The following is a 19,007-nucleotide window of genomic DNA, read 5'->3' on the forward strand; positions in this document are numbered from 1 at the left end:
AAAGCACTGGAGGGCACTCGAGGCAGAACTCGGTCGAGTCGAATATGCATAACTACGCTTTAACTACTCTTTTCCATGGAACTTCCGCTTCCAATCACGCTCGTTTTCCAAACGACTCTCCTCCAGTAATACCGTAATAATTTTCCTCCTCCAATCTTCTCCTACCTCCAAGCACGCGCGTCGCGCTCACGCACATATTTTTTTCTGCTTCCGAAATACACACAGGTGACGCTATATATATATATATATATATAGTTTTTATTTTCCCGCGCACGTACGCATGCGATATATATATATCATTATTGCGAAAATTCGGAAATGGTGCATCCGCAACTCGTTGACTCCTATGCCATTGACATATTCCATTAATATTGTTTGGCCAGATTAATGGTGAAACGCGCGCGACATTTATTTATAAATCGAGCAAGTTTCTTCGAAGGGATGAGAGATTGTTTACAGATTGCGTCATTAATGTTAGCCCGAGCTTCTTTCGTAGAAATTCCGGTTACGGGAAAGTTTGATTGGGATCTGCTGGGAGCTAACTCGACATCGATCGCTGCTTTATAAACGGAGCCAACGGGAAACTCGACTGAATTATTGAGCCCCTTCCGCCGACGCCAATGCCCCACGGATAATTTGTCCCGTCGAAGATTGGACTTGAATATTTAGCATCGAGTGCTTTCACTCCTTGCATCGTAATTTAATCTCCATTTGCTTTTATAGTCTATAGGTACCTATATATACTTTGTGTGTATACATATATATATATATATATATATATAATGTCTACGCAACATCGGCGTACAGTATGTATAATGCTTCGTAAAAAGCTCTCGTGCGTTTCTTAGTCAACACGAATCCAGCTTCTTCTCTATTCTTTCGTATCGTTTACCATTACAGCTTAATCCTTTTATCTCGCTTTCCCATCGAAATTCTACGTATATATAACGTATTATACATTTGTCCCTCCGTCTCGATTGTTACCACTACTCGGAAGAAGGAGAATAAAAACCTGCAGTGTTTTCGAACCAAGTAAACCTTAATCATAACAGAGTTCCAGCAACTTTCACTCAGTAGCTACGAAATACCGTATATAGGACCGTTGTTGTAAACACGACTCTGACTCGGGGGCTCGGTCAAAAAAACTCGTTCCATCCTGCTCCAGCAAGATTCCCATCTGATCTTGCGCGACAGATCGATAAATTCCCAAGCGAATCGTCGAGCATATCGATATAATATTTATGATATTCAATCTAATATGGAACGCTGCAAATTGATTTAAACCGACGGTTTCATGTATTTTCTTCAATTGTTAAAGCGACTCGCGATCGGTTTATCGGGATTAATTAGCATCAATTAAGCGAATGATTAATAAACGAGATGGTTGCTGCGATTTTTCAGCGTCCAGCGCTAAAAGCGTATGCAGCAGCCGCATGTATTGTTGATTCGTTGGATTTTGACACATAGGCGTGGCTATTAGGGTTGGAAAATAGTGGGTAATAGGTGATTTTCGACGTTCTAGCCAAACTTTATATTGGATCTCATATTTAATGCAGCACACATGGAAAGACGGCTCGGTTGTTTTCCCGATAAATTATTCGCGTCAGTCCGCTTTGTCTCTCTGTCCGTCTAGGCAGCGTGTGTATGTACACGACGGTTTGGGTTGAGCCGGGGCCGACCAAAACCGAGCCGAACCGAGCCGAACCGAGCCGAGTCGGGTAGCGTTCGCGAGACACGGCCTCTGATCGCTGAAACTTCACGATAAACCCCGCCGGATCAAAGGGAATTTCTAGACAATACTATTTGTCGACAGCAACAAATTCTATTCAACAATGAAATCATTCATCCTCCTGCTGCCTGCATCACTACTACACGTGCACTTTCATTCACTCCCTCGCGCGCGCGCGGCCGAACAAATTGATACTGTTGAAAGTTCGCAAGCGCGACAATTGCAAATCTCTAATGTTTGATCTTTCGTCTGTTTCTTGCAGAATGCAGAGGGAAAACTGGAAGAGATTGGAGGTGGAGGTAGCGCTGATGCGGCCCGTAAGCACGGCCGGCTAATAGCCGCATAGCCCATCCCCGACACCCTGCAGCCACACCAGGTAAGGTCACTTAGTCACAACTCGCTTAATATTCGCGCTCTACCACAACTTTTCTCCACCCTTCAATTATATATAATATACTAGGATTTTTTTCTTAGCATCTCTCACGTAGTTGTACCACTCGTTTAACATTTCCAACAAATTAACCTCGTTGTTGTCTCTCTCAGAGGAGCTAAAGCTCTTCTGGGAGACAGAAACATTCGCTCACGAGTCTAAAGAAAATATCGAGGCTACGGCAGGGATTTCCATTTCATTCTTTCAGTTTCGATCATTACCAAACTCGAAAGTGAAATATATCGTTTTAATTGCTATGCGTTTTCGCGCGATACATCGAACGTTGAACAAATCTGTTACGTGCAATTGTATACCTATATCTCTTTTAAAACTTTGCAAGGAGCGTGGTTAGGGGGAGGGGGGGGGGGGTACAACTTTTTGCGCAGCAATCGTAAATTGGCTGGAATTACAGCGAGTCTCGGATATATCAATTGGCGACGAGCTCTTAGGTGGTTGACTCGGCTAAAGCACGGCAACATTCCATTATGCATGCATCGAGTGGGAAACTGGCCCCCCGACGGCCCCACGACGACTACCCAGTGTATAGAGCGAGCACACACAGGCTCGATAATTCGTTGCCCTTGCGACATCAACACTGCGTGACTTACCCATTATCGTTCGATCGATTCGCCCAATGACATAATCAGTTGCCTATTTCACTCTCGACTTTGCGCTTTGGACAATCAATTGCTTTGTAAACACGAGAGATTTCTTCTTATTCTATTATAGATTCTTTGGGTTCGCTTCAGGATACAAAGAGTGATTTTAAGCAATTAATCGGATCGTTCGATAATGGTTTCCTTCGCTTTCTGGTAGCGACGCATGTTCACAGATGCTTTCCCTATATATATATATAATCACGCGCAGTAGGCCCAGTACCCTGTGACGAATCTATTCGTCAAAAATTCCACATTTTAATCATTCAATCGCAATTTTAACAAGCGATCAAGAATTATACGCCTTTAAAAAAAAAAAACTATCCAATTACCACTCGACTCGATTCGGCGTATCGTATTACTTTATAAGAATTTATTGTAAATCTTGAATTTCTTCAATTTTCCATCGTTCTCGTTTAACCTGATACAAACATTCTTCGCGTGTTTTAGTCTCTACGCACTGGTTCGCTGCTGCAGCGTAACTGAGAGAGAAGACCTAGCCTTCGCATAGTTGCAACGCCACGTTATTCCGTGGCAGGAATTTGAACTTGAACCTTTCGAAGCTGCTGCGCATGCGCGTACGCTACTATTTAGTTTCGGACGCTTGGCGCGAAAAGCCCAGGAATCCAACTCTCTCGTTCCATCCCTACAGAAATTGTTGCTGTTATTTCAGAAGGGATCGAGGGTAGCAGCAGATTATTATTGTATACTCGATATATTTCGCTATATTTGAGATTCATCGAAGATCGAGAGATTCGAGCACTCGCGTCGTCTGCTGCAAATCCGGGATAGAGCGAGAGGGGAGGATTGTGAATATTCATATCGTATATATATAGTGGAGAGGGGGGAGGGGGGGATCTCTCGCGAAGCTTGACGACTCGCCGCGTTAGTGGATGCATGGATTCCAGACTCGCAGGGGCTCTCGATGTCGCCCATATTCCTCCACCACCACCACGCAACTCGTGGATCGTGTTTATCGAGGAGAATCTCGAGAGAGTTAGAGGTCGCGAAATATGATATGTTGCCGCGTTCCACATCCACCGCAACTTTTCACCTTCGGACCACCGAACCAACTACACCTTTTTTCTTCCACCTTAAACGAGAACCTCGTCTTCTTATTATTGTTGACAAACCTTATTACTCGCTATGTGTCCTTGCGTGCCTCTTTATTATCTCTCATTGTTGTCGCACGAGTTTATGCCTGTGCTGTTGTTGGTTTTTTTGTTCACGATTTGCTTTGTCCAACGATCCAGTGAAAATATTTTCCTTGCACAACATCCACGAAGAAATATTGGCTCTCGGAGTCTTTTTATTCCCACTATTCGTTGGCGTTCTACTTTTTTCCGCCTGTATTGGCTGCTGGCTAATCAGCTGTTGTAACTAGCCGTGTACAACCTTGAGCCATCGAACAATAGCTTTCTTTATTTAGCGCCATGAGATGTAAAAGCGAGTTTCTCACATGGAATTTCGCAACGACGTAAACGCTACAGCTTGGAAAACTTATTCTCTCTCTCTCTCTCTCTCTCTCTCTCTCTCTCTCTCTGAATAGTGTCTGCATGGCGATTGTGTCGAAAAGTCCACAAGGTTAACATTACTCGTTTTTTAATGCCTAAGGGGATTTTATGCTATATATTGTTTGAGAGAAATTGCTATATAGTTAATAGAGTGTGTGTGGAGAGAAGTGAGAAAAGTAGCACGAGAGTAACTCTCGGTAGACCATTCGAATCCTCGCTAATACGAGTTGACCTCGATCAAAGGAATCGAATTACGGATCAATAGCAGCAATACTATATTGTTTTCTCTCCTCGTGACTTTTGAAAATTCCATCATTCGTATTCGCTTGTTTTAACGCTTTGGGAAATTGATATATTATTCACCTATCAAGGAAATGGTGCCATTTTTTATCCTGATAATAATTAACAACTATTATATAAGTGTTTATTTATGGATCTTTCCTGATGAAACGCGTGGTAAAATTGATTCGTCCGAAATTTTATAATTAGTTTTTCCAGTCGTATAAAAGTTAAGAAAAATTGGTGGTTAATACAGAGTGGAGAGAAGTGAGATGTAGCACATGGTAGGATAGGAATTCTCAGCAGATCCTTGGAAGGATCCTGGCTAACACCAGTAACCCCCGAAGATCCTCGCCAACACGAGTTAACTCCGAAGAAGGGAATTAATCCAACTTTCCTTATATAGGTATATATATATATATATATATATACACTAATACCAACTGGCTGAAACAAAAGTATCTGATGCTACACGATCGCCACAAAACTTGCAACTTTTCCTTTTTTCACGCAATTACCATGAACAATTCTTTCTCCTCAACAACTTTTCCACATTCGCCTTTTCGCTCCTCCCAATGCGAACGTTCATTAACTTTGATCAACATGTTAGCTTTGCTGATTAGTCGAAAGAAGCTTCGTAACAACACGAAGAATCTGTCGTCTTTTGCAGAAGCAATCGCACTCTAAAATTAATAAAAAATAAGTAAAAATGTCAGGTAGTGGTAATAATAAGAGACGTACATAGAAAGTTTGAACAAATCCTGCGGATGATCCTCTCGAACGCGAAAAATGTTTATTCACCTGGCACACTTGTCTCGACCGATTGCAATTCTTAGATATCGCAAGGTTCGATCGCTCCGATTAACGCTGAAACTTTGCAAATCGTTCCAAGTGTCTTGTCCAATGTCAATAGCAGGTGAATGGATTTTCTCTCCCGACGATTACGCGGCTCTCTCGTAACCGAGCAATTATCGACTGAACGGAAACGAGTGTCCGTCCGTCAGTTTATCCGCATCCGTTCGTTCTTCGCGCTGCTTTTAAATCGATCCAGGATGTTCGTCAAGAAGGAACAAGTGAGAGAGTGTTAGTGATAAGAGAGAATTTCGTTAGCCACGTGCAATGGGGATTAATTAATATATATATACCGATTGGTCCGTCCGTCCGTGCGTTTATCCGCATCCGTTCGTTCTTCGCGCTGCCTTTAAATCGATCCACGATGTTCGTCAAGAAGGAGCAAGTAGGAAAGTATTGGTGATAAGAGAGAGAGAGTTTCGTTAGCCACACACACGTGGGAATTAATTAATATATACCGATTGGTCCGTTCGTCTGTCCGTCCGGCGTGAAGCGGCCCCTTTATTGGCTAAATTCGTCGGGATCGAATCGATGCAAAGCTCCACGTGCATTTAGCTAATGAGAAAATGGTGTAAGTTTATTTAGTACTCGCTTTGACCGTGCAGGAGGGATTTCGCATGGTCGAGCTGCCAATGCCGCCCGTATCAATGTACTACGAGCTATATATATATATATATATATATGTGTGTGTGTGTGTGTGTGTGTGTGTATATTGCATATATGCCAATTGCGCGCGCGCACGCGGCAAAATCAGACGAGTTGACGAATCTATTCTACAAATGGAAACCGAAACCACCAAATCGCCCTTATCCCTGCCCGCCGCCTGCCAACCATTCTCCATCCATTATCCATCCATCATTTGCACACACTGCACTCTGCAACGATTCTTGCCAAATTACAAAAAAACCCGCTTACCAACACCTTTTCTTATTATTTAAAAAAAAAAAATCAAATTAATACAAAAATGTATTCATTATCACGACACTCCTCTAACGTTAATCTATATATAATTTCATAGAAATATGACGTGAAAAGATAATATTATCTGATTCTTAATCAATGTGTTAAATCATGAAATACGAAATTAGAAAATAAACTGCAGTTTTTTTTCTTCAATAAAAAATGTATGTTTCGTCTAACAGAATTGGGGTTTGTTTCTATATTTACTCAGTTGGTTGAATCGCGCTCTATTATCTGTAGTGGAAAGAGTAAGTAAGTTGAGTGGTTAACGGGACCGAAAGGGGAAGGATTAATGAAGGAAGGAAGGAAGAAGAGCAAAGCGTGTGTCTGGTAAGCAGGGTGGAGTACCGTGCCGCGCCGATTAAAATAACGTTGCGCAAGATACGTAGCGGATTTGTAGGACGGTGCCAAGCAAGCGGATAAACAAGAGGAGCAAGGGCTTACGGAGGAATCTAGTATACTAATCGCACACTATTGGCTGGCAACGCATCGAACGTGCGAGCATGCACGACCTCTCTGTAACGTTGCCAGGACTATCATTACACCCCCCCCCCCCCAACCTCTTTCCTTTTATCCTTCCAGCGTTCATAATACGACACAAAAAGGATACCAACCTCGTTATTCTTCACCCCTAAACAATTATTATTTCTCATCATGTACAATAATCTCCTCGAGAGATGGGTGCATGATCGACGTTCGAATGAACGAACAATCGCTTAAAGTGTGTGTGTGTGTGTGTGTGTGTCTTTCAAAGTTTGAGTTTATAGCAGATATATATAGCATAGAGCACCGAGTGGAATATATAATTTTCTAGAGTCGCGCGAGCAGCAGAATTTCTCGTATCACGCGACTCCAGCAGGACAGCGAGTATTTTCCGAGAGCAATTATCGCGATTGAGATCCAACGCTGTAGGATTAATCAGCTCTGCGTTAAACGCTCCTTCCTGAAATCGATCGTCGTCCATCATTTGTTGATTACAACTTACAACTTTTCGTTAAAAAAAAAAAAAAAGATTCCTGAAAAATTATTTACCTTGTGATTTGACAATGTTTCTGTGATTAATTAACGTGGTTATTGGTATACAGGCTTTGATTTTGACCGTTTGAGATTAATTGTGGGATAATTGAACATTTCCAATGGATTGGGATTTTACGTAAAAAATCAGTTTTATATAGAAATTTATGTCTTTCCTGCTTTATTGATATATAGGTTTTTTTTAAAGGATTGAAACTCTTTTAATTCAAAGATTATTCGTGAGAATTTGCAATAAATAAAAGTTTTCGAAGCAAAGAATTTCTTGATTTCGAATAACTTTTTAGTGAAAGGGTATATAAATTTAAAGTGTATTTTTTTTAAACTCCTTCCTTTGTCAAAAGTTTTCGGTTTGACTGAGGTAAAACTGTGGCACCGAGTCTCTATGTATACATATATCCAGTGACCAGTGGAAGAAATAGTCTGGTTGGTTCGGCTATAAATTTAAATGATTCGCTCCGTCATAAAGTGTCAGGCGTGAATATTCAAAGCTGCTTCCCAGGGGAGTCTCGGTCCACTTTTCTCTCCTCTAATTCGATGCTTTTCGTCACTCGGCACAAACGGAAAATAAACTTTCGCTGGCCACACGGTTAGCCAATGTCATTAGCAATCCCGTCGTGTTACTACGCTTAATCCCCATTTGTTTTCTCAAGCCCTATCGTCGCTGTGTTTACAAACTGATCAGCTGCAGACTTTGTTTTATTCTCCGTTACATTATTCCGCTGTTTGATAATACCAGCCGTAAGAAGATGCCTTTAATTAAGAAGACTCGAGGTCACCAAGGTCAAACGATATATCGAGTCTTCGGCAAAATATCTTGTTTCTTTTTTTCACATTTCCAGCAATTATTCTTGAGTTATTTTTCAAAATTATGGCATAGAAAGAATCCCTGACAATTTTAAATGAGCCAGGCTCGAAAAGGTGATGATGGTACATTACGTCAGACTGACTTTTTTATTCTCCTCTTGGCCGCACTCTTCAATGCAGTCCCTAAGAAGAGGAGGAAGAAGGATAAGGAGGGGGAAAGAGATTTAATTAAGAAGAGAGTATCGAGGAAGTGATTTTGGTTATTTTTGAAATGGTCTATAGTTGGAATAGGGGAGAGGGAAAGGCAATTATTTTCCGATTAAGCGAAGCATGCCAAGTTGGAGAAACGCTGCTGCTGCTGCTGCTGCTGCTGCATGTGGAAACAACACGAGGGAGCGATTCTCCAAAGATACGCGCGAGTGTGTTTGCGCGGGGTTGCTGGGCTGGAACTCGGTCCAAGTAGCTGGCTGGCAAAGTTAAAATTGCATTGTTTCCATCGTAAGGTGCGTGGCTCGGTGCCTGCCACACTCCCCGGCCACCTATTAAATATCCTTCCACTTTGTCTCCTTATGTGTGTGTGTGTGGATGAGATCTAGCTCTCCCATGTCCATGAGCGGTAGCACGTTTCAAGCAACGGCCCCGTGATTGCTCCCCCCTCCACCCCTGCACCCTGAAGAGCACCATCGAAAGATCTCTTACAAATATATACCATTAAATCATATAGAAATTTATCGATGGAGCAAAATGAAACGAAGAGAATCCATCGATGCAACGATCGAACGAAAAGCCATTTCACGCTGGGATTGTCGTCGTCGTCGTCGTCGGTGAAACGTCCAAATGAGCCGACTATCGCAATAACCTTAAATATACATTAAACTTTGAACGTTGAGTAATGAAGAAAGTTCGCTACGTTATAAGATTTGCACAGTGTACACGCTGTAAAGTTTACACTGACGGAACACACTATACGACTTATCCGGACTTCGCTGTTGTAAAGCCAACTCTTCTTTGCACAAAGCGGAAAACCGATGAAAAATTAAACATTATACACACGTATATATATATATATATATATGTATAAGTATGTATATCGACGATCACGCCAGTGAGAAAATTAGGATTTTCATGAATTTTCTAATGGATGAATTACGACAAACGGTGCTGTTGAAAGATTAAATTTCTGCTCCATCGATTACACACACACACATATATATATATAGTATAATATTGAGAACGTCTGCGAGCGTGCAGGAGGTATAATGGACATTCGGAGCTAATCCAATGGGCAATCGATCATCGGATGATAATTCAGCAGCTTGATGCATATATATATATATATATATATATGTATATACAGGTGGTCTATAGTGGTTAGATGCATACGTCAGGTTTATCGATGATGCATTTCCAGCGACAAATAGCGCTACGTGTCGCTGACATAACTATTTGCGGTCCACAGCATCCATAAATTGTCTCCATTTTATGAGCCACTAGCAAATTTTCCTAAATACTCTTGTTTCCAAATCAACCCAGCTGCAATTCTCCTCGTCAACCAATCATCGAGCTGTCTTTTTTCCTTTCGCCCCATTTCCTTCTTTCCAATCGCTATATATATATAGAACGCTCGATCATGTTCACTATTACAGAAATTCGATAAACGCGCGATCGCGTTTGCCTTTTAATCTTCCAACGGCAACAAAATTTCCGTACTTTTATTGTCGTAAAAATCATTGATGATTTTCCAACGAAAGCCACTCTTTTTTCATTTCGCTCTTCGTTCATTCTAATTTTCTATAAACACACACACTCGTGCGAGCGTGCGTGCGTGTTGTCCCATTTACCGGTTTCCCGTACTAGTGTAGTAACCGCAGCAAACACGCACACACATATACATAGGAGACTTGCGAGAGTACACATACACGATACGCTCACGTTGCATTCAATAGAACGCTCTTGTTCGCTCGAACATTTCGTTTCATCGCGCGCGAGTATTGGCTGCTCATGGAACGCTCAAGGCTGTAGATCTCACTTATTAGCAACAAGGTCAGCTCTGGTAATTGGAAACCAATGTGATAAGGAAATGCTCGCTTAATTATATTATCGATAGACGCTCGGAATTTATGAAAATTGATCCTCCAGCTTGTGCGAGTTGCACCATTTTTTTTTCTACAACTTCCCCCCACCCCCCCCCCTCCCCTCAATATCCTCATTTCGTGGAAACAACGCCAAATTGCATAATTAAGTGGGTCGTGCATGTAGCGCCATTTTAACACAACGACCGGAAATCGATCTTCCACCCGACGATCCGTGGAATTACACAAGCATTGTATTGGCTTTCATGGAAAATCTCTATCCACGTTAACAATACGTTCCAGGACCATAGAGAAATCCATGCTCCGCTATCATAAACCCTCGACCGAACGTTCATCATCATCGTCTCATTTCGGAGATCGGTTATTTCCGGTTATCTCGTCGCGTCGCAGCAATCGCTCGGAAATAAACTCTACGTATGTATATGTGTAAATATAATTGTGTGCTAATTTTTCTATAATTATTATCGATTCTTCTCTTCGACCCCTGATTTATTTTTGGCGCACACACGTTGCTGTGTCTCTTCTAGTATAGATTTTTGGTCTTTGATCCGCTTGTAAGCGTAACTGAAATACAGGCTTAAATCGTGTTTGTGGAAAACGTGTGAGTTTGTGTGTGTGTGTGTGCTGACGATAAATATCATTTGACGTACTTGCCTTTAATGAAAGAGACGATTCAAGCTGAAGAAATCTTTCAACTCAATCTAGTTTCATATATATATATATATATAGACACTTAATTATTAGTCTTGTTAATAAGATGCAAATATTTCATGGGAATTATTCTTAAAAATTAAATGATTTTTATCGGTATAAAAAGTGATAGTTTTGCCAATGAGTAATGAGACTGATTAGAGGAGTGGAGAAATTACGATTAGACGAATTTAGCATGCACGATTCATTTACACTCGATTAACGTGCACTTGTTGACTTTTCCGAATCTCTTCCGAGTTGCATATACAGTTTAAGTTGGGTTTCTTGAAGATTTTAAGCGATTAATCAGTGCAGGCCGTGCGTAACTCGGATCCAAGCCCAAGGCTGTTTGCGAGAGATACCGTGTACGAATCGAGGACGTTGCGAGTGTCGCTATAAACGAGACTCGTAGAAAAGTGCAGGACAAATTACTGTTAAATGTATCCAATACGAACGATACATTTATAGACTCGATATATTTGATACACTTATAGAGCAAACCTATCGATCATGCATTTCCAACAATTACAATTATACAAATATAGGTTTACATTACGAAACGAGCTGAAATTTATCGAAACTCTGAATTTTCTACAAATAGAAGACACACTTCATAACACGATTATTCGGAGCTTCTGAGAATATCCAGACGTCCTGTTACCGTATTTAGGACTTCCTTTGCATATATTTTGCACTAATTGTAGATATCTCCAGAACCTCGAATCGTTTCAAAGATATTCACAAGTCTCGTATATACATGTCGAAGATGCGGCAGGAACGTGCGTGCCATCATCAGGGATCAGTAATTCAATCAGCTGATTTTGGTATACATTTATATACATATATATATATACAAATAAGTTGATCTACGCTTTTTTTTTCGTTGCTCTTCCGAACAGTTCCAAGTTATGAATCTACATTTTATGTTGCGTTTCCTGCAATTTTCAAACCATTGATTATGCCTGATTAGAAAGCATCGGACAGGCTCGAGGATGTTTGCGAAAGGTATATATATATATATATATATATATACGAACGAAAATTGAAAATTATCGCAAACGAATAAGGAAAGTCGGATAGAAAAGTGGACAAATGACTATTACAGGGATAGAGCGGGCACTAACGGCTTATCCAGAGTGTCGATGTCGTTGCACTAGCGAGCGGAGAGTATATATATATATATATATATATATATATACGTATCGATCATACATTTTCAACGACAAATGCAGAACTGAAACAGCTTTAATGTAGCCGCAGGCCGCGTGCCATTCGCCGATAACCTAATCGATACCTACCCTCGCCTCGCTTCTATACCAGTGTTAAACTCTGTTTCAACCTCTGTATGTACCTGCCAGTACACACACACGTTTGCAACCCTATATCTCTCCTTCCACACTCTCAAACAAATCCATTTGAAAGAATTTCTGCTAAACGAGTAAAATTGAAAATATCCATTCAACGCAACCATGAAATTTCATCATTCTATTTTTTCGCTTCGGTATATATAATGACAGTTGCACGGAGTTTATATTGGCAAATCGGTGTGTGAGAAGAATTAAAGCGACGACGAATAAGGAGGGGGGGGGGGGGGTGGTAAAGGGAGCGAAAAGTTTTAGTCAAAGAGTCAAACATGAGAGATTTACTTCTTGCATGAGGCTAATTAAAAGGGAATAAATTTATATCTCATAACTATATATATATATATAATATATGTTTTATATAGTTGAAACCAAGTTGTACCGAGCGAGTAAAAATTGAAAATATTGATATTATACGCAATTATTTCAATTTTTGACGATAATGGTAGTTGAATTCTTGCGCATTGGCAGATCGGCGATTTAGAGAGAGCTGGAGGAGGGGGGAGACGTTGATGGATCCTTTAGCGTTGACAAAAAAGGAGAGAGGGGGGGGGGGGAGGGAGGGAGGGGACGCTTTTCATCGAGTCTCCCGTGACAGACTCGGGCAGGCGCGCGCGGAGGGGCAATGAAAGGGGAATAAATTTATCTGGCAGCCTCCCGTAAAAGCGAACGAATGCCGGAAAAATGGTACAGCTGCATAGAGTAACGTGCGCGCGTTGCCCGAGAAGATAAAAGTTTATCGCTCGCTACCGGGAGAATGCCAAGTTCGTGATGAACCGTGGATATTCTCGATTTATGTCACTCGATACGCCCAGTGCAGCTTGTCAAGTATCGCTAAACTGATGAGAATATTATTCGAAAAATGATCTATCGATCTTTCATCCATCGACGCGCCGCGACGCTTCATACATCGTTCGTTCGCTCATGAAAATGACGAATTTCCTTTTTCGTCCATTTCCATCATTTCCTCTCATAAAAACTTTATATATATATATGTATAATCAGTTAGAATTCATCGAACGTGCTTGCAAACGTATTCATTGGAAAAATTACCAAATCCTCCCCCCCCCCCCTCCACTCCCTAACCTATATCTATACCACAGTGTCACAGTCTTAATATAAATTATTACACTTGCACTTTGACCGTGAGAAATCGTCCGATCGATCAATACAGCTCCATCGTTTCACCAATTTGTGGTTTTGCGAGAGAAAACTAGAGGCGTTGTGTATTCTCCACACGTGTAGGGGAGATCGGGGTAAAACGGTACCCTTAAGGATAAAGGCTTATATTTAGGTTATTATTAAAAAAAAAATTGAAAATAAAACGACTTTGATTTAATATAAACCTTCTTTAAAGTGGTGACACAAAATTAAATAATTATTTTTATTTTTGATCAATCAAATGTTAATTTAAAAAACGTAACAATTTACGGTTTTACCCCGACCCATGGGTAAAATAGGGTACTCCACGGATTCAAATTGGATACAAAAAATTGATAAAAACTTAGCATGTATTACATGAGAAATTATGTAAATCTTCAATTTTCTATTCAGTTCATCCTTCATGAGCCCATTTTAAATTTTTTATGCATTGTACTCATCCTTCTTGTAATTTTGTTAATGCGCATTTTTCTTTACAATAAATACATTTATTAGGGGAAACCCAGGTAAAATAGGGTACCAGGGTAAAACAAGAACCCATTAATATAAGAAAAATTATATTCCTCATTCAGTCATTAATGAAGGCATGAGGTCCGATTTTACCCCGTATGGTTTTGCCCCTTAACCATACAAAGTGTATTGAAATATTATACAGACATATATCGTATGTAAATTAAAAATACGACTAACGAAATTATAGTTAAAAATATTACAAATTAAGTGACTTGAGTGAAAATTTACTCTATTAGTCCAGATTTTGTACTGAACACTTCGAAATTATCGGAAACTTTTAAGAATTATGTGCAAAAATGAAAAATAAAGCGTTTGGAAAGTAATCAAGCGCCAAAGTTTACAAATTTTTGCTGACAAATATCTTCAAGTGGCACCATTACATACCTTCATTAATGACTGCATCAGAAATGTAGTTTATGTTATATTAATGGGTCCTTGTTTTACCCCGGTCTCCCCTACTACTCAACTGCGTTCGGTAATTACATCAGCTGGCCAATTAATCGATTGGATGCGAGGAGCAGTTATCAATGTCGAGTCAATAAGTTTTCTATACTCTGGATTTTATTTTCAGATTTAAAAACGATATTTACTAATTATAACTGTGTTATATATATAGTTTATTATTTTGTTTATAATTGTTAGGGGTCTGGTACAACGATAGGGAGATTTATGATGAAATTGTGGAAGAACGTGGGGAATGGCAACTGGATTAGATGGCTGGGACGAATCGAATTCCTATATATGCATATAGGAGTTAGGAGGGGGGAGGCGCTGGGACCTCGAGGAAGGAAGGAGCGGGACGCCATTGCAAGAGGATAATGTAAACGGACCTAATCTATGTACGATAATCTCTGCGGAAACGCAAAGCTCCCAGATTGCTGCCGAGCTTCTTCCCCAATGTCTCCTACCAGCTTCCCTTACTCAAATTACTGCGATCATCCAATCTGATTCATAATAAAACACCCTCTGCCACACGCACGCACGCACGCACGCACACACCTACAGATATCTTACATTTGACTGGAATAAAAAAATGCTTGACTTTTCACATTTTTTCCTACACCCCATGCTGATTTTTCTTTTGCTTAATTTTCTTGCTCCTCCAGAGATGACGATTCAAACATATACACTCTCCCAGAAGGTCCTTTCTTTACAAGTTCCTGAACAAACCAACTGCAGTTTCGTTGGTGGACGAGAGCAAACTGCAATTTTTTTTACATGTTGGTCAACGAGGCTCTGTACATCCTGTATTCATATATGTTCTGGGTGGGAATTTTCTGAAAAGGATGAAACTCGAAGGTTCTTTGGTAAGTTTATTATAGGAAATGACAGGACTATACGGGATATAAATCAAAGAGACTCGATCCTAAGACGATTGTTCAGAAAAGGTCTTTCGTTACGGTTTTTCCTATTTCTGTACATAGGAAACTATAAACGATGCTAGTAATCGAGAGTTAATCACTCACCTGTCGTTTTTCAGAGATAAAACCTCGGTTTTCCTTCGGCAAACAGAATCAATCATAAACTTTTAGCAAACTAACTTTTTTGTTTGCCTTACGAAGCTGCAGATTTTTCAACAAATTTATTATCTCGCTCTATTAGTTGGAAACTTTTGCAATATCTATGTTTTTCCAATAAAAATTTCTCCAGTATGGAAAATGATGAATCGATCAATTGGTTTGTTTAGAAAGTTTAAAGGTCTCTGAGCGCGATGCTGAATTATGCAAATTTCGTTAGGAATTTTTGTACGATACGATAAGAGGTTTAACTGTATTACGAGGCAGTACTCTGCTCGAGTGTTAATTGAAATTAGTGCTGCACTTTTGAAAAAGTTCTCTCGGCACCTATAGCTATAATATAACCGAGAGAGAAGTATAAGTCGGTGTTCGCTCGAGACTCTACCTCGGTCGTTGCACACATTTTCGAGCTGCGGAGAAGGGACAAGTTTTTCGACGTTTCTTTTTAAAGCTGCATGGGAGTACACCAGAGAGAGAGAGAGAGAGAGAGAGATAAAGCGTAATATGTTTCTGGGAACGGCAGAGGTCGCAGGATACACACGGCCCTCCTATACCCTATTAAGATCCTATCGAACTCTGCTTATCTCCCACAAACTGTTTTCTTCAACATCTCAGAAATCTCTTCTCGATGCTCCCACTCGCATATTAAATATTTTTCAAAAATCTAAAATCACGCAAACCAACAGCGATTCTTGTTTTTCCAACAAGGCTATCGACGAAACGGTCCAATTGACGCGAAAATCAATTCTTGATAAGCACAAGACAATTTTCCCTTAAAATACGCGCTATAAAGTTTTTCCTTCCGATCTCTGGAATATTTTATAGAAATTTTTAACAAATATATATAGATATATACGAGGATCGATTGTCATTTATCACATAAAAATTGATTTCTATTCGCTACTGCGTTCATCCTTTTAAAACTCGATGCTTTCCTTCACGCGTATTGAATAACTTTGAAAAAATCGAGGAAACCAAATACACTGTTGACGCGTTATTTCAACGAGATAATGGACGAAAGAGTCGAATCGAGAGAAAAAGCTATTCTTGACAAGCATGCGGGACCTCTTCTTTTCAAAACACATATATTAAAGAGAGTTGGCGAAAGCTGTTAAGGCGAATGCGAGTAACGTAAGTGAATAAAAAAGTTTGTTTCATTTTTACAGCGCGAGCCAAAGTTTGCCGATTCATCTTGAGACTCGGCCGCGTTTCTTTACTTCCGTTCTCCACGCGGACTTGGCCAGCAGCAGTAGAGAAAGAGAGAGAGAGAGAGAGAGAGAGAGAGTGGTAGCGAGAGGATTATTCGTTATAACGGCACTCAGCGGTCCACGAGACAAAATTTACCGTTTAATATTTAAAGCACGACAGGACTCGCTGCTCTAAATATTTACTTTTCCATAGACGCTCCCGTTCAGCTCACACCACTCGACGCCAAATTTCCCAAGCTGGCTAGTTTCTCCATTTTTCCATATATATATTATTTTTACCGACCTCTTTCCCCTATCCACACACACACACGTAGTGTATACTGCACACTCGAAAGATTACCAATACAGTGGAAAGAATATTTTTGAGATTTATGTGTGAGAAAACGTTTAATCGAACCACTGCATGCGAACCTTATACTTTAATGTCATCCTAAATACACAAGTAAAACTCTATATATAAGAGCGAAAAACAATGACTAGCTCGCTCGGTTCCAACATATCTAACCAACCAGACAATTTGGAGAACGTTCGAACGTCGAGTTATCCTCTTTTTGTTTGTCCATCAATTCGCTTCGCTAGTTCACTGTCTATTCTTATCCACTCGACTCGTGGGCCGTGGCCATTTCACTCAATCTTCCGCAACTCCCAGACTTTTCGAAAACAGAAACACTACCAAACCACTTAATATATACGGCCTTTCTCCTTTCGCACTTGCAAAAATCACCTCGAAATTTGCACCAGCAATTTTACTCTACCTATATTATTCAACAATACCTATATATACATATATATATATATATATATGTATGTAGCAACAATACTGCTCAGAGTGGAAATTCCAGTGAAACTTTTCACGAAATCGAGGCTCGGAGAGGATCGAACGTTGCGCCTTCCAAGGTAGGAATATCTCGAGAGGAAGAAACGTTATTTCAGGCTGGAAAGATTTTCGGATAAGGAATAGAGGTGGCATAAAATTACGCGAATGTGTGTATAGAGTAGACGACGTGCGGAAGCGCGACCAGGCGATATACCGAGCGAGAGCTGCCACATTCTTGTTGCACAGCTGCGTCAGGTATAAGCTATAGAAAACGCCCAGTGTGTGCCGCAGGACCCTTTGACCAACACCAACACTCCTCCAACCTTTTTCCTCGAAACTTTCCAGAAAATTCACGACTCTCGCAGCGACACGTGGATGACAATCCAGTGGAGAAATTCTTCGAAAGTCAAATGTATACGATCGACGATGTTGAAGCGGTCGAGAGTTTTTTCAGGTGGGCATTCGTGAATGAGCAAGATTGATCCTGGTAATTTTTAAGGACCTTCGCCGGACACTTTCCCGACGACCTTCCGTCACGGACCCTGCAGCTCGGCGACCGGCGGATCCCTACTCGGTGATCGCTCGCGAGGGTATAACGGCCAGACAATTTCGTTGGATCCATCCATCCATCCCTCCCCTATATATATAGCGACCTCTGCGTCTCTTAAATAGTGTACAAAAGGGATTCCAGTTGGCTTTTTCTCTCTTTCTCCATCTAGAGGATCCTGACGATCTTGGGATTTTCCTGCAGACGAGGACCAAGTCCTTCTTCGGTCGACTTTGCACATTCCTTCTCTCCACGAGTAGATTAAAATTCTATTGTTATAAAAATAAAATTAAACATTCATTCGTTGAGTACAAAAATAGATAAACGGAAATGTACAACGGTGAGACTTTCGTGCGTGCTTCATGTGTGTGACGGAATAAACGGAAAATAGTCATTGAAAGTGGTGGATTGCGTAAGTCGGCGAGACGTAACCGTTCATGAATAGTGCATGGGCGTTTATGGTCGAGCATGCATCGGTCGACCGGTTGTTCTCGTAATGAATTCTAGAAATCCCCGTCGAATCTTTCGTTTCCTACACTCGCTGCGAGCAGTTGGCATTTCGATCGAAAGCCCCGAGAGTTTTTAGCCTCGCGACCTTGCGCTCCTTCTTTTCTCAATCCACCTCGTTGTTGGAAAAATCTATACCTAAATACATGCATATATATACGTTACAAGTAGAAGGGGAAAATCTCGCCTCGTCAATGCTGTACATTATTCTGTCAGAGTTATTACGCGTTTCTATTGCTTAAATTATTCATTAGGTGGAGGTGTATTGTATGAATGGGATGGAAAAGTTTTGACTTGGGAAAAAGTGTGAAAATGGCTATAGTGGTTGGAAGGA

At 40.6% G+C, this 19,007-nt stretch overlaps 1 protein-coding gene across 6 annotated transcripts in view; it reads left to right on the top strand.

The window, feature by feature from the left end:
• LOC136772432 (uncharacterized) overlaps positions 1–19,007 on the top strand; it is a 154,392-nt gene that overhangs the window by 104,595 nt on the left and 30,790 nt on the right. For 5 of the 6 annotated variants that reach the window (XM_066725404.1, XM_066725403.1, XM_066725406.1 and 2 more), the window contains one exon: positions 1,992–2,105. The gene's annotated coding sequence lies outside the window, so the exon portion shown is untranslated. Of the gene's footprint in view, positions 1–1,991; positions 2,106–14,848; positions 14,917–19,007 lie in introns of those variants that run through there. The other variant, XM_066725405.1, reaches the window with a different exon arrangement.

The sequence above is a fragment of the Prorops nasuta genome, unplaced genomic scaffold (assembly GCF_024137725.1).
Source record: "Prorops nasuta isolate Cenicafe-Biocafe unplaced genomic scaffold, Cenicafe_Pnas_1.2 PNAS00004, whole genome shotgun sequence".
NCBI lineage: Eukaryota > Metazoa > Arthropoda > Insecta > Hymenoptera > Bethylidae > Prorops > Prorops nasuta.